We start from the raw sequence: 15,250 nt of genomic DNA, 5'->3' as shown, positions 1-15,250 counted from the left end.
GCTGTGTTGGGTCTTTGTTGATGCGCGCGGGCTTTCTCTAGTTGCAGTGAGCAGGGGCTACTCTTCGTTGCGGTGCATGGGCTCCTCACTGCGGTGGCTTCTCTTGTTGTAGAGCACAGGCTCTAGGTGCGCGGGCTTCAGTAGTTGCAGCACATGGGCCCTAGAGCACGCAGGCTTCAGTAGTTGTGGTGCGCAGGCTCAGTAGTTATGGCTCATGGGCCTAGAGCACAGGCTTAGTAGTTGCAGCACACGGGCTCAGTAGTTGTGGCACACTGGCTTAGTTGCTCTGCACTACATGGGATCTTCCCAGACCAGGGATCAAACCCGTGTCCCCTGCATTGGCAGGCGGATTCTCAACCACTGCTCCACCAGGGGAGTCCCTGCATTCATTAAATATTTATGTCTCTTTTGTACTGTGGTTTTTCTCTGTAGAGTTCATCAAAACTCAGTAATGCAGGGGATATTTTCCATATGTTAGATGAGGAAAATACTCAGATAACTTTCCAAGACCACAGAGGTGAGTTTAGAACTTACAGTCTCTCTTGGGACCAAGTATTCTCTCTCAGGAGCGTAGATGGGCATGAGGTCTGCAGTCTGATGTCAGGCGCTGATTCTGAATGCCATGGAGTTCAGGAACGTCGTGTTCTGTATTTTGTGATATGCATGTGGGAGAAGGTGTGAGACTGAGCCCTGATGTCAGCCTTTAAGCAATTATTAGCCTCAGCATCTTGGAAAAACATGCCTCTGGGACGTGTTCCCTGAGCACAGCACATTTCCTGAAACCAACAGGTGCTAGGACCGTTATGTTAGAAGTGTCAGTTTTGGTTATACTCAAACAGTAATGAAGTAAGAAAAATTTCAAAGTGCTTATTAGGTATCTGCATTTAACTCGTTCCTCGTGCTTAATTATCCCAGTAGTTTGGCGTCCTCAGTTTCCAGCTTGCCTGTGAACTCAGGCGTCCTTCCTGGGTAGTGGGTTTGTCATAGGCACCAGGAGAACATTTCCCTGTCGGTCTGTACTTGGCCTGGGTCTCCTGTTTTCCCGCAGGCTTCTGCTTGCTTGATCTGATCTTGAGGAAGGTGAAATGAAAGTTATATATACAGCAGCACTTCATGTTATTGGAGACCATTTGTCGCCCAATTTCAGCTAACTGGGATATGATGAGGAAACTGAGCCGAAAGGACGTCGGAGTAGCCCAAGTAGATGTTGGCAAATTTGCTGTTAAAGTGGAGAGTCTATTATTCTTAGTCTGTTTACTATGGTTTAAAAATATCTCTGAAAGAACTGACTGTCTGATTTCTCAGCCTGCACACTGTTAGAAGTAGCGGATTAAAAGGTGTGGGGACTCTCTGGAGGCAGCCACACTGACAAGAGTGAGAAATAGAAAAAGGAGCAGGCTATCACAGGAACTTCCAAAATCGGGTCAACAGGACCCGTTTAATGTGACGGAAGAGCGCTTATCACGTAGTAAACGCGAAACGAGTCTTGTGGAAAAAATAAACGTATAACTGTGGATGTTTTATTGTTGAACCTTGTCAAAAAGGTTAAATTAATTTTAGTGGCTTACGTTTCAGAAGGATAAGGATGTGCATTTTTCACTTTAAAACTATTTCTATGTTTAAGATGTAATTGAAAAATTAAAAAAATTTTTTTGTTTAAAAAGACAAGCTGGACTTCTGTCTCTGGGAAGATGTTGTAGGCATACTTTCCCCCGTTCGTCTCAAACGCAACTAACAACTTTGTACTTTATACATAAAACAAACATGAGGTGGGTCTCAAAGGTGGAGAGAAGGAGGCAGGCCATCTAGGGACCTTGAGGAATGACACCATGGTGAGTTTTCTGGGTTTTCTTCTTGCCTAATCTATCCCAGACTTGGAGCAGAAGAAGCCAGCAACCCAGAACAGTCATGGGCAGAGATTAAAAGCCCTCCCTCACCCCTCAATGCCTGGTTTCTCTCACCAAAGGGCCACGAAAGAAGCAGGTTCGCAAGACAGAAAACTTTTAGACAGTAACCACTCTGCTCTAGTCAAACACCATAGAAAAAGTTGTGGCCCCATTCCCACCCATGCCAGCAAAGACCTGGTAGGGAATCTAGACTTCCCCTTGTGAGCCAGTAATGAGGTGCCCTGCCATCTCTGCCAGGGCGGTGGCTCTGGGTAAGGAGCCTGGGATTCTGCCCCCACTTGGCAGTAACAAGACCCCCTCCCCGTCCCCAGTGTGGTGGTGTCAGAGGAGGCCTAGTGGGGTGTCATGACTTTTCCCACCCTTAGTGGTAATAAGGCCACACACCCTTCCATGGTTAATTGGGGGCCATGTGGGGAACCTGGACTTCCAGCTCCACCGGTCAGTAAAGTAATGAGGCAGTGTCCCTACCCTCATCCTTTTCTGCCAGAGCAATGCCAGAAGGTTTAAATAGGAGGTTCTCATATCATAATACCTGAAATGTCCAGATTTCAGTAAAAAAGCATTTGTCATACCAAGAACCAAGAAGATCTCAAACCAAAAGAAAAAAGACAACAGATGCCACACTGAGATGACACAGATGTTAGAATTATCTGACAAACATTTTAAAGCAGCCATCATCAAATATGCTTCAACAACACATGAAGGTTGTTAATGTCATTAGGGAAATGCAAACCCAAACCACAATGAAATACCACTTCACACCCACCAGGATGGCTATAATCAAAAAGACAGACAATAAGAACCATTGGCGAGGATGTGGAGAAACTGCAACCCTCATACATGGTGGTAGGGATGTAAAATGTTACAGCCAGTTTGGAAAGCAGTCTGGCAGTCCCTCAGAAAGTTAAATACAGTGTTACCATGTGATCCAGTAATTCTGCTCGAGGTATATACCCAAGAGAATTGAAAACAGATGTCCACAAAAAAGTCTGTACATGGATGTTCACAGCAGCGTTATTCATAATAACTAAAAAGTGGAAGCAGTATGATTGGATAAACAAAATGTCCTATGTCCATATAATGGAATATTATTAAGCTGTGAAACAGAATGAAGTAGTGATTCATGCTACAACATGGATAAACTTTGAAAACATTATGTTAAGTGAAAGAAACCAGTCACACAAGGCCACATATTGTTTGATTCCATTTATATGATATGTACAGTTCAGACTACTCTACAGAGACAGAAAGTGGATTAATGGTTTCCGGGGATTAGGGAGAAAGGAGCATGGGGAGTGATTGCTAAGGGCATGGTGTTTCATTTTCGAGTGACACAAAGTTCTGGAATTATTTAGTGGTGATGAATTTTATGGCATGTGAATTACATCTCAATAAACACAGTGTTTCAAAGAGCAATTACAAACACACTTAAAATGAATGAAAAAAATAAAGTCTCAACAAAGACATAGAAGATATAAAAAAGAACAAAATGGAGATTTTAGAACTGAAACAGGTAACTGAAATAAAAAAACAGTGGATGGGCTCAACAGTAGAGTGGATGCACTCAACAGAAGAATGAAAAATCAAGGAAATGGAAGATGGAATAATAGAAATGATCGAATCTAAACGACAGAGAGAAAATAGATTAAAAAAAATTAGCAGAGCCTCAGGGACCTGTGGGACATTAACAAAAGATCTAACAATTGTGTCATCAGAGTCCTGGAAAGAAAGGAAAAAAGAAAAGAGGGTGGGCTGAAAAAGTACTTAAAGAAGTAATGGCTGAAAACTTCCTAAATTTGTCAGACATAAACCTACAAATTCAAGAAGCCTAAGGAATGCTAAATAGAATAATCCAAATAAATCCACACCAGAATATATCCTAGTCAAACTTTTGAAAACCAGACAAAAAATCTTGAAAGTAACATTAGAGAAATGCCATCTTATCTATAGAGGAAAAGCAGTTAGAATGACATTGAATTTCTCATCAGAAACCATGGAAATGAGAAGGAAGTGAAATCTAGACATTCTATTTAACTCCATTGCAATTGCTTTCACTGACTCTCCTCTCCCACAATGCTGCTAAAACTTAAAAGTTCAGATTATAAAACCTCCAATTATAAAAATATTCATTGTTGATAAATTGGGAAATACAAATTAACATAGAGAAAATGCAAATGTCCCATAATCCGTGGTATTTATTCTTCTGTGACTGGCTTATTTCAACGATCATTATGTCCTTACGGTTCATCCATGTTGTCGCATGGTGCAGAATTTCCTTTCTTTAAAGGCTGAATGACATTCCATTGTATATATACACACCACATTTTCTTTGTCCATTCATCCATTGATAGACACTTAGGTTGCTTCTGCGTCTTGGCGCTTGTGAATAGTGCTGCAGTGAACACGGGGGCGCTAATCTCTCGTCAGGATCCTGCTTTCAGTTCTTTTGGATAAATATGCGGAAGTGGGCTTGCTGGATCATATGCAAGTTCTATTTTCAATCTGATGAGGAACCTCCATACTGTTTGCCATAGAGGCTGCCCCATTTTACATTCCTACCGGCAGGGTTCCGATTTCTCCACATCCTCACCAATACTTGTCTGTTGGTTTTATTTATTTATTTTTTTGACAGTACCCATCCTAACAGGTGTTAGATGAATAGACAATTTCAGCAAATGCCTTCCTCCCCCCATTATAAACAGGTGCATGTTGAACATGTGATAGGAATACAAGTGTGTTAGATGTGAAGAAATAAGCTGGGGGGGACTTCCCCGGTGGCCCAGTGATTAGGACTCAGAGCTTCCACTGCAGGGGGCGCGGGTTCGATCCCTGGTCGGGGAACTAAAATCCCACATGCCGCAAGGTGTGGCCTAAAGAAAGAAAAGAAAAAGAAATGAACTGGGTGTCTGTTCTCTCAAGCTGAGAAAGAAATTGTAATAAAAAATTCAAACTAATAGTTGAGAGAAACATGAAACCCATTAGGATTTTAGCAAAAAGGGCTACAGAAAAATTGATGGGCTGCAGTGTACTGAAATAGCATTCCCAGGTGTTTATTTGCATTGTATAATGGGGTGCAGACATTACATGTATTGCTTTTGCCTCTAATAACAGCTCCACCTCATGTTTCCGTGCTGCCTCTGTTTTATATGGAACTTCCCAGGTGCTTCAGCACATTTATTTCTCATTTAAACATGTGAGAAAATAGAGACAGAAACTGCGGTCCCAAACAGCGAAGAGACCTGCCCGAGGTCTGAAAGCTTCCGCGACACCAAAATGGGACACAGATTTAGGTGTTCTTATCCCGTTTGCCATGTTCTTTCTGCGATAGCAAAGCTTCTCTTGTCAATAAAGTAATGGATGAAGTCCGTGGGCTGCACTCAAACAGCCACACTGGACCAGTCATGGTAGCACTGCTGACAGGCGTTAATAGCCAAGGGTGAAGTCCCATCTGTGAATTGTGACTTTAACGAGAACTTCAGAATTTCACAAGGTATAGACAGGATTGAGTCAGAGGGTGTTAAAACTACGTTCGGAGCGACTACTGCAGAGAAAGAAATATTTGCTTAGATCAAACCGCTTTTGAAAAAAATCTCAGCATCTTAGATGTGCATAAAGAAAGCTGCCTCTGGAGGGTGTGAGAATGTGTCTGCAGGTGCGGCTATGACGGGGGCATGGGGGACACCAGCCCTCCGAGCACAGCGTCACAGGCACGGTAATGGCTGGCTTCTCTGATGCAGCGACGCTCTGTTTTTCCAGGTCCCTCCACCACAGAGATAGTCAGCATTATTAATCCATGGAGTAATTGGTCCCCACAGAGTCCTTCTGCGTTATTTTAGCAGGTGGCCTTGCGAGGAGTCAGCTAAAATCATGCCTATTCAGCACCAGGCAGCATTTCAACCACCAGAGCTTCAGAATAAGCAGTATGTGTTTGGGAGCAGAACATTTCGATGTTTAAAAATCCCAAATGATCTTAGTGTTTTAACGTGTTCAGTTGTCAAAAATTGCAGAAGCACAACCACGTAGGTTAGTCTTACCTTCTGGTCCACAGTGTAGTGCACACCTCCCACTGACACCCCACATTCTAAGGGCTGCAGGCATTAGAGAATCACCTTTGCATCCTTTGATGTTCATTTCCTGTCTTATGGGAGAAGTGTGCACCTTGAAAAGGTAACTCTATAAACTAGTTTTAAATTTTGTGAATTTTTTCAAACATACAAAAATACAGAAAGTAAATCACCTTGTATGAACATCCACGTTTAAGAGATGCTGCTTTTTTGCATTTGCTGAAGTTTTTTTTTTTTTTTTTAAAGAAATGTTTCAGGTGCAGCTACAGCTTCACACCCCTACCTTAATCCCTTCCCTATGCGTCTCTCCCCAAGAAAACTTCTGTGCAGAAGTAAGTATGACTCCTTTCCTTGTGTGGTGTTATCCCTTTACTATGTGTGCGTGTATCCAAAGAAATATATAGCTCATTTTTTGGTGTTTTAAGTCTACATACACTCTGCATATGTATTGATAACTTGCTTTTTTTTAGAAGAAAATGTAACATTAATTTTAAGCTTTATCAAAATGAAGACCTGGATTTAGTTTACTCAGTTTTCACTGTTCTGTGATATGAACATGAAATTTTATTTTTCCTATCTGCATTGATGGACATTGAGATTATTTAAACATTTTCGGTCTTAGCAAAAGTAATGCGACAGGATTTCTGATGGATAAGTCCATAGACACAGGGGATAGGTATCCTCTTTGAGCACTTTTCAAACTGTCACACATTTATGTGTCATGAAATCGATTTAATGGATTGCAACCCACATTAAAAACTAATAAAGATTCATTATGTTATATGTTATATAAATAATATCAAAATGCACTGCACATTACGTGGGTAGGTTTTGTTAGGCTTTTCTTTTAGTTAGATGTGTATGTATGTGGGTGCACTGGGTTGTGATGTCAAATATATTTCTTACTGAGGGTCATAGTAAAGGAATGTCAGGAGTCACCACTCAGAGCACACGCTGGGTCCCACTGCTGGGTCCTGGGCCATGTGCATCTTCAGCTTTGTTGATTGTTGCCAAATTGCTCTTCAAAGTGGCTGTATCTTAATTGCAGTGTTCCTTCCTGTTTCGCTACATTTTAGCCCTGGGATTTTGTGACCAGCGTTTCTTTTCTTTTTAATTAATTAATTAATTAATTAATTATATTTATTTTTGGCTGCGTTGGGTCTTCGTTGCTTCTGCGCGAAGCTTCCAGCTCCACTGGTGTGTGCGAGCTTTCTCTAGTTGCGTCGAGCGGGGGCTACTCTTCATTGTGGTGTGCGGGCTTCTCAATGCAGTAGTTTCTCTTGTTGCAGAGCACGGGCTCTAGGCGCACGGGCTTCAGTAGTTGTGGCATGTGGGCTCAGTAGTTGTGGCACATGGGCTTAGTTGTTCCGCGACACGTGGGATCTTCCCGGACCAGGGCTCGTACCGTGTCCCCTGCGTTGGCAGGTGGATTCTTAACCACTGCGCCACCAGGGAAGTCCGTGACTGGGGTTTCTAACTGTAAATTTAGTTTGCTTTTCCTGATTATTAGTGACGCTGATAATAAGTCATTTTGAAGTGTTGAAAATGAATGGGGAGAAAATTTGTATTTTTTATTTTAGCACAGTCCTGGACAGTCATGAGAAAAATGACTAAGGAAAGTGAAAAGTAGAGGCTGGGGTCCTTACTAGGTTGATAGGGAAGAAGGAAGGTGAGAAATATCTATTATTTTGGTATCTGATTTTAAGGACTTTAGCCTTAGAAAGGGACTGGAATTACGGTGCTCTCTGCTGTCTAGTACGTGATGGGAATGGTATTGCTAAGTGTAAACAGTGGTTACACTTGGGCAGAGAGTGAAAATAGATGCCTTCCGTAGCTGCAGTTTTATAAAATGTTTTATCTAAAGTGTGCTGGGTGTGGTGTATTTGCATGTTTAACACGTAGGACTGTTCTTCACTGACTCAAAGAATTCTTTTCCCCCCTAGTTTTCTTGAGTCAGGCTTCCCTCTTAGTCTGTCTTTTATTCTCCACCTCTGATCCCTGTGTGGGTGCAGAGCACTCTTGGGGCTGGTGAGTGCTACCCGACAGGGCATGTGCAGACTGAGAGGTGAGGGACCGGGGCATGTCCTGGAGTGGGCGGGGCGTATCTAATGGGACAGCTGTGTCTCCGCTTTGGAGGACTTTTGTTTTGAGGGAATGTGCCTCCAGCGTTGCTAGATATTTTCATGTGTCTTCCAAGAGAAATTAGAAATATTTAAAAGAAAAATTAATTCTGTGACTCTCTTGATTCTGTTTTTAAAATACTGACCCACCTTTGAAAAACACCAAAGTGGTTTTGGCCAAACAAACCCTATCTGAATTTAGTCTGCAGGCCACTGATTTGCACTGATTTTCTGTTAGGAGAATTGAATTGTGAAATGGCTTCAGTTTTAAAAAATCGTGAACACTAAGGTTGATTCCTCATGACCTACTTTGTCATTTTGCTTGTCTCCTCCTAGGTGCATGAGTGGGTGTGGAAGGAGCTGTGAGATACAGAATTACATCCCTTTTTCCTTTTCCTTAGTACCTCCTACAGAGCTTGTTTAGTAGGTTCCTAATAAACATTTGTTAAATGAATGAACACATGAATGATGAAAACATACAGTTCCGGGGTTCCTTTAGAACTGACAGTCTTAAAAATTGTGGTTACTCTTTGTCAGATTTGTATTATTTCCTTAGACTTGTAGCAAAAGGAGATTTCTAACAAGACTCTCCCCATAAGCAGCCACGTAGCACAGGGAGATCAGCTTGGTGCTTTGTGACCACCTAGAGGGGTGGGATAGGGAGGGTGGGAGGGAGACACAAGAGGGAGGAGATACGGGAATATATGTATATGTATAGCTGATTCACTTTGTTATACAGCAGAAACTAACACTCTATTGTAAAGCAATTATACTCCAATAAAGATGTTAAAAAAAAAAAAAAGACTCTCCCCATGTCACTCCCGGACAGTTTTACTGTTCACCAAAATGCCACATAGCTAATTCATGATTCATAAAGAAAGCTCAGCACATTAATAGATTAGATAGTCGGTAGAATGAATAATAAATGGCAGAGCTATGTATACAAAGCAAATATGCATTGCTCTTGGAAAATCACGTAACGGGGGTTGGCCCATCTGGAGCCTTTGCTTCCCTGGAGGCAATGAGAGGACAGAGTGATAATCCTTCAGTCATTAAAGAAGAAAATGAAGTTCCATGTGGGGCATGTGATGGAGCCCAGGAAACTGCAGTGCTGACGGAATTCTGGAACAATTAACACTCTTCCGCCCTTAACTCCATAGGCAGCCCGACTGGATTGGCAGCAGGACGTCATTGAAATTGTCCGTGTTGAGTGGGTTGGAATTTTAGCCACAGCCCTTTCCAACCCTGGTGGCCAGAGTCATCAAGGTATGACATTTATTTAAGTGTCTCGATTCTAAAAGCTGACTCAGAGCCATTCTTAGTTCTCCTTCCTCCCTGATGCTCAGGCCCCACCTGAAGACCTGACCCTCCTCCTGGGCAGTTTCTGGCCGCTCCCCCTGTTGGCTCGCTTCCGTCGCGGCCTGGGCCACAGAGGCGCACGTGTGGTCCGTGGGACCCTCGTGGTCCTTTCAGTCTCCGGGCTCCCCTCCAGCACTCCACAGTGAGTCTTCAGGCTGGTTTCTCAGTGGGAGTTTCCGGTCCCCGGGCCGTCCCTTCCAGCCTTGCCTTTACACTGTAGGAAAGCTCTTCAGACGACCGTGGTCACAGCTGGTCAGCCAACTGGAAGGTCTTTTCCCCAGTCCTTTTTCTCCTTCCTCACACTACAATAACATCTGCTGAGTGCTTTCCATATGTTGGCCCTGTTTTAAGTATTCGGTGCATATTACCTCATTTAGTCTTTACCACAGCTACATGGGGAAAATACTGTAATCTCTCATTTCTGTGGTGGGAAAACTGAGGCACAGTAACATCTTGATCACCTGCGCCATTGTTTAAAATTTATTTTTTATTGAAGTATAGTTGATTTACAATGTTGTGTTAATTTCTGCTGTACCTTTGCCATTTTGAAACTCAGCTTCTCTCTTTTTTCCGTACTGGTTCCTTGCAATGAACATTTAAGTGCCTGCCGTATTTCAGTTGGAGAGGTGCGGGATTCTTTCCGTCCCGAGTTTACAGCAGAGCGGGAGAGCGTTCTATGGTGTGACTTCACTGGGAGTTGTACAAGGGAAAGTTGAAGTAGGTACAGGCAGCTGTGGAAGTTCATTGTCCATCCTGAGGCTCAGGGACGTCTTCTGGGGAAGGGGCGGTAGAGCCGTCTGGAAGGCTGTTGAGATAAGATGGGAGCGTGTCAGGATGAGGGCACGGCATGGCCAAAGGCAGAGGGCACAGAGCAGCCTGATGTTGTCTGAGTATACAGACAGTGTGACATTACTACGTTGATACGACTGCACTGGGTGAACATTGGAGGAGGCCTTGTGTAAGGTGCTAGTGAACTTGGCCTTCACTAAGTACATTGTGGCAGCTGTTGAGGAGTTTTAAGCTTGGGATAGACATGGACAGAATTGTAGTTCAGTAGATTGTGGTGAATTTTGGAGGAAGGATAGTGGGGGGAGGGTTCAGATCAAGGGGGGTCAGTTACCCGGCTATGGCGGCAGTCCAGGGGAGGGATGGTGAGGTACAGGGTAGAGTCAGTGAAAGCATCTATAGTAGGAGGATCCTAGAGAGAGTGGATATGAGAAACATTTAGAAGTTAAAATCAGCAGAGCATTGTAATAATGGCAGAAGATTGGAAGTAATCTGAATGACTGCTGGTGAAGGATGATTAAATTAGGTTCGTAGATGCAATGGAAAACGATCAGCTGTTACACAGAAAAAAGGCAGCTTTGTGTGGGCTGGAAGGACCAGCTTCCAGGAGAGTGGGAGTGGGTGGGAGGAGAGAGGTGTAAACTGTTTGCATACCGTGCTAACCCGGATTGTAAACAACGAACGTGCGTACACTAACTCTGGAAGGAAGTAATTGGCTCTTCCAGGACAGATAGGTAGTTGGGGGAAGGGATGGAGTAAGGGATGTGGATTTCACCAGCACCAGGTGGTGGATCCTTCCATGTTTTGAACTTGGTGCCGCGGGTACAGATTACCTCAGCTTTACCGGTCCTCTGCTTGTGAATTGGGTCTGAGGAGTGAGGGAGAGGAGAGAACCGTCCGTGACCCCAGGTTCGGGAATGTAGGTGCAGAGTCAGGTGGGGTCCAGGCTGGAGGAAGGGTGACAAGATGATGAGTTTTATGTACAGCTGTATATATTTTTCTCACAGTGGGATTAAGAAATTTATGATCGATCAATCTCATTACCATATCGCTTTTCCGTTTAAAATTGCCCAAAGTGTTGTTTTAAGATATTTCAACCCAACTGGCCTTGGCTTAGACCAGTTTTAAGAGAGGAGGAGTTTTAGCTTAGGGAGGTCCCTTTCAGCTGCTAGAGCTGTTCTTTCAGCTCCAGTGACAGAAGCAGCACTCCCTCGCGGCCCCCTGCCCAGCCGCCGCCGTAAACTGCAGAATTCAGTGCACGTGGCTGCCCCACCCCCACCTCCCTGCCCTGGCCCCATCCTTCCAGAGGTTCTGTGGAAGCTCTTAGAGGGCCCGGGAGTCCACGAGTGGAGGAGGCTAGAAGCTGTGAAAAGCAGTGCCAGCTTAGAAGGGCTGACCCTGGGGGCAGACCTAAGATGGTGTCAGCCTGCTCTTGTGGGTGTCCTGGGTTCCAAATATCTTCAGGTACATGGCTTAGATGTTTTCATGTTTACTGCTTAACGCTTCCTGGAATTCTATACATTATGTAATCCTTTGGGTTACTGGCCAACTTTTACTGCATGCAAATGTCTTTGGATAGGTTATGATGCAGTTAGGCATTCTTACATTGGTCTGGATTACTTCCAGGAGCGTAGGGTGGCGACGGGGCGGCAGGCGGGGAGTGGATCAGAGGACCTCTGTGTCCCTCCAGCTCCAAGGTTCTGTGAATCAGGTTCCTGGCGTTGGGATTAAGAAGTCTGACAGATAGGCCATTTGGAACGCGGACCGGTTTGGGGAAAATGGACAGGTCTGGTGGGAGGCCATGGTGGGAGGTGTAGGACAGTTCTAGAAGTGGAGAGTTGGAGGTGGACTTACAAAGTGAGCCCAGAGGAAAGCAGAGAACCTTTATGTGTTTCTAAAAGTCTTGTCCAAGGCTGACACTCTTCTTAGGAGAAGGAAAGGAAAGTCTTAATGACCAGGACTTAAGCGCTTATTGTAATCAGTCATTCATGAGTTAAATCGACTCTGGGGAATTCACCTGGACACTTAAACACTATAATATTTTTTAATTAAAAATTTAAATTAAACACTACTGTAATGTAAACACTTACTTTACAGTTTAGAGGAAACACTATTGTATTTTTTATGGGATAATGTTTTCTTAGTCCCCGACAATTTACTTATCCCTAAACTTTTAGAATATAACCGATTTGGTAAGAGGCGAGCTATGTTTACTTGCTCTCTCTTCATCAGTTACTCGACACAACAGAACTGTGTGAGTTATAGGCATTTATAGCCTGTTAACAGCCTCGCATGTTCATCCGCCATCATAATGTTACTTCGCGGTATTATCAGGTAAGAGATGAAAGCCTTTATTATAATCAAAATGATACAGAAGTGTTTCTCTTCACTGGGAAGCAGGCAGAGAAAAAGAGAATTAAACAAAACAGTACTGTGCTAATTCAGTTTCTGAGCTGGCAGAGTTCAGGGTTTACTTATTTTATTAATGGGAAATTCAAACATTATGCATTCAGAAAGTTATCATTTTTGCCTGTTTACTGTTTTCAGTTTAAAAAATACTGTTTTCAGTTTAAAAATTTACAGGGAATTCCCTGGTGGTCTAGTGGTTAGAGCTGTTCTTTTAGCTCTGCGCTTCCACTGCAGGGGGCACAGGTTCAATCCCTGGTCGGGGAACTAAGTTCACGCATGCCACGGTGCGTGGCCAAAAAAAATTTAAAAAAAGAAAAAATACTAATTTACAAAACTGACCTCTCTCAGCAACACACTTTGATGTGGGTTATAATCCATTTTTTTATCTCTTTCTCAGACCAGCACAGCACTCTGCAAGAGATTCATAGCCCAGCAATGGTCAAGAAGATAGGAAAATGACTTCTAAATCACAGTTGCACAAAGTGTGGTGACATTGCTCCATGAAATAGAATTTCTCTGCCAAGTTCAAAAACTGTACTTTCTCGACTACATTTCTCTTGTCACATGTGCTCTTTCTTTTCTTTAAGCGTTCTTCTTGCACTTGACATTTATTAGAGTATGCTAAGAACATAGAAAGTTTAGTGAAACAGGCAAATGTCTGCTGGTGAAAACTTTCCCCATAGTTTAAAGAACTTGCATCAGAGGGATTTTCCTAGTTTCATAAAACAGTTCAGACAAGGATGAACTAGATGGGGCCCTGACCCCTCACTTTGTAGATCCAGTTTTGCTTAGTGAATAGCATACAATATCCAAGGAAGCCAACTCAGGAATGCAAACTTTGTTGGATTAGGCAACACAGAAGAGCTTAAATAACATCATCTGCAAGAAGAAGAGTGGGAAAGGGAGCATCATGTATATCTTTGTTTTCTCATTAGGATGTAGAAATCGTATACCTGGGCTTGTGTGAATTCTTACAGCATTCTTGTGCACTTAGAATTATGTCGTTCTCGTATTGGAACTCGACTGAGAGAGTGATTGCTCGTGTCTGTTGGAAAGTACTGTGATATGAAGGTTGTGAGTATAGTCTGTTTTAAAATAGAGACTCAGAAGAATTACAGGAATGTGTGTCCTGTGGCGTGTAGTTACTCGTGTTCATGTCCTTTGGTCGTAAGACAGCAGCACATCCTTGGCCCCGTGACCCAGTGGGCTCCGTGCCTGGCCCTCCAGCCTCCTCTCTCTCATGACTGGCCACTCGGACCCTGCACCATCTGCCCAGGTCATTGTCAGGGGCACTAGCGACTTGTTTTGGCTTTAAAGCGATTCCAATCATCAAGAAACATTTCTCCCTCAAAAGAATTGAACATGGCATCCAGAAGAGAACTAAGGAGGCATGCCTTTTCTTTTGTGATGACAGGTTTAAATTTTTTTAAAAAATTAATTAATTAATTTATTTTTGGCTGTGTTGGGTCTTCGTTTCTGTGCGAGGGCTTTCTCTAATTGCTGCAAGCAGGGGCCACTCTTCATTGCGGCGCGCGGGCCTCTCACTATCGCGGCCTCTCCTGTTGCGGTGCACAAGCTCCAGACGCGCAGCCTCAGTAGTTGTGGCTCACGGGCCTAGTTGCTCCGCGGCATGTGGGATCTTCCCAGACCAGGGCTCGAACCCGTGTCCCCTGCATTGGAAGGCAGATTCTCAACCACTGCGCCACCAGGGAAGCCCCAGGTTTAAATTTAAAAGCACATCATCAGAAGGAACTTTCTCATGCTTCGCCAGACTACACGATGAATTTTGAAAAGGACATCACTGTCTAGATAATTTGAGGGCTTTGGGGTACGTTCAGTGTTTGAAGGGTACATTGATTGTTTTATTGATTTTGTGGATATTGGAAATAATTTGATTATAATAAAGAGTCCATGCCATCAAATGGAGCAGTTCTTTTCCCAGGGAACATTTTACACTCTGGCTTTTAAAATTTATTTAATTATTTTTTTAACCAGTAATACACTTACACTGTTGAAAACATTTTAAAAGACGTTTAGAGACCTTACTGCCACCTCCATTCTCATCCCACCCCTCACCCCATAGATAGACAGGTTAGTTAGGGTCTCTGGGAGTGTTCCTTTATGCATATGCAAGCAAATGTACAGATATATTGTCTCCCCCCTCACCTTCTTACACAAAAGGTAGCCCTTCATACATACTGTTCTTCCTTGCTTTCTTCACTTAAGGGTGTGTCCTAGAGCTCCGTCCATATCAGAATACAGAGAGCTTCTCCGTTTCTTCTACAGCTGCACATTAATTCTTTGGGGGAGGGGGAGGTAGATGCACCATCGTTTATGTGACCTGCCTCTATGGACGGCCGCTTGGATGGTTTCTGATTTTTTTTTTTTTTAAGTATTTGTTTATTTATTTATTTATGGCTGTGTTGGGTCTTCGTTTCTGTGCGAGGGCTTTCTGTAGTTGTGGCAAGTGGGGGCCACTCTTCATCGTGGTGCGCAGGCCTCTCACTATCGCGGCCTCTCGTTGTGGAGCACAGGCTCCAGACGCGCAGGCTCAGTAATTGTGGCTCACGGGCCCAGTTGCTCCGCGGCATGTGGGATCTTCCCA

At 43.5% G+C, this 15,250-nt stretch overlaps 1 protein-coding gene across 13 annotated transcripts in view; it reads left to right on the top strand.

Annotated features, from left to right (window-relative positions):
* MTUS2 (microtubule associated scaffold protein 2) overlaps positions 1-15,250 on the top strand; it is a 505,315-nt gene that overhangs the window by 120,933 nt on the left and 369,132 nt on the right. For 2 of the 13 annotated variants that reach the window (XM_057533080.1, XM_057533078.1), the window contains one exon: positions 6,218-6,303. The exons of the other annotated variants lie outside the window; for them this stretch is intronic. The gene's annotated coding sequence lies outside the window, so the exon portion shown is untranslated. The remainder of the gene's footprint in view (positions 1-6,217; positions 6,304-15,250) is intronic. 13 annotated transcript variants of the gene reach the window in all.

Source organism: Balaenoptera acutorostrata, chromosome 18, assembly GCF_949987535.1.
Source record: "Balaenoptera acutorostrata chromosome 18, mBalAcu1.1, whole genome shotgun sequence".
Classification (NCBI taxonomy): Eukaryota; Metazoa; Chordata; class Mammalia; order Artiodactyla; family Balaenopteridae; genus Balaenoptera; species Balaenoptera acutorostrata.
Note: the sequence above shows the minus strand (reverse complement) of the source record. Positions and strands in the feature narration are given on the sequence as shown.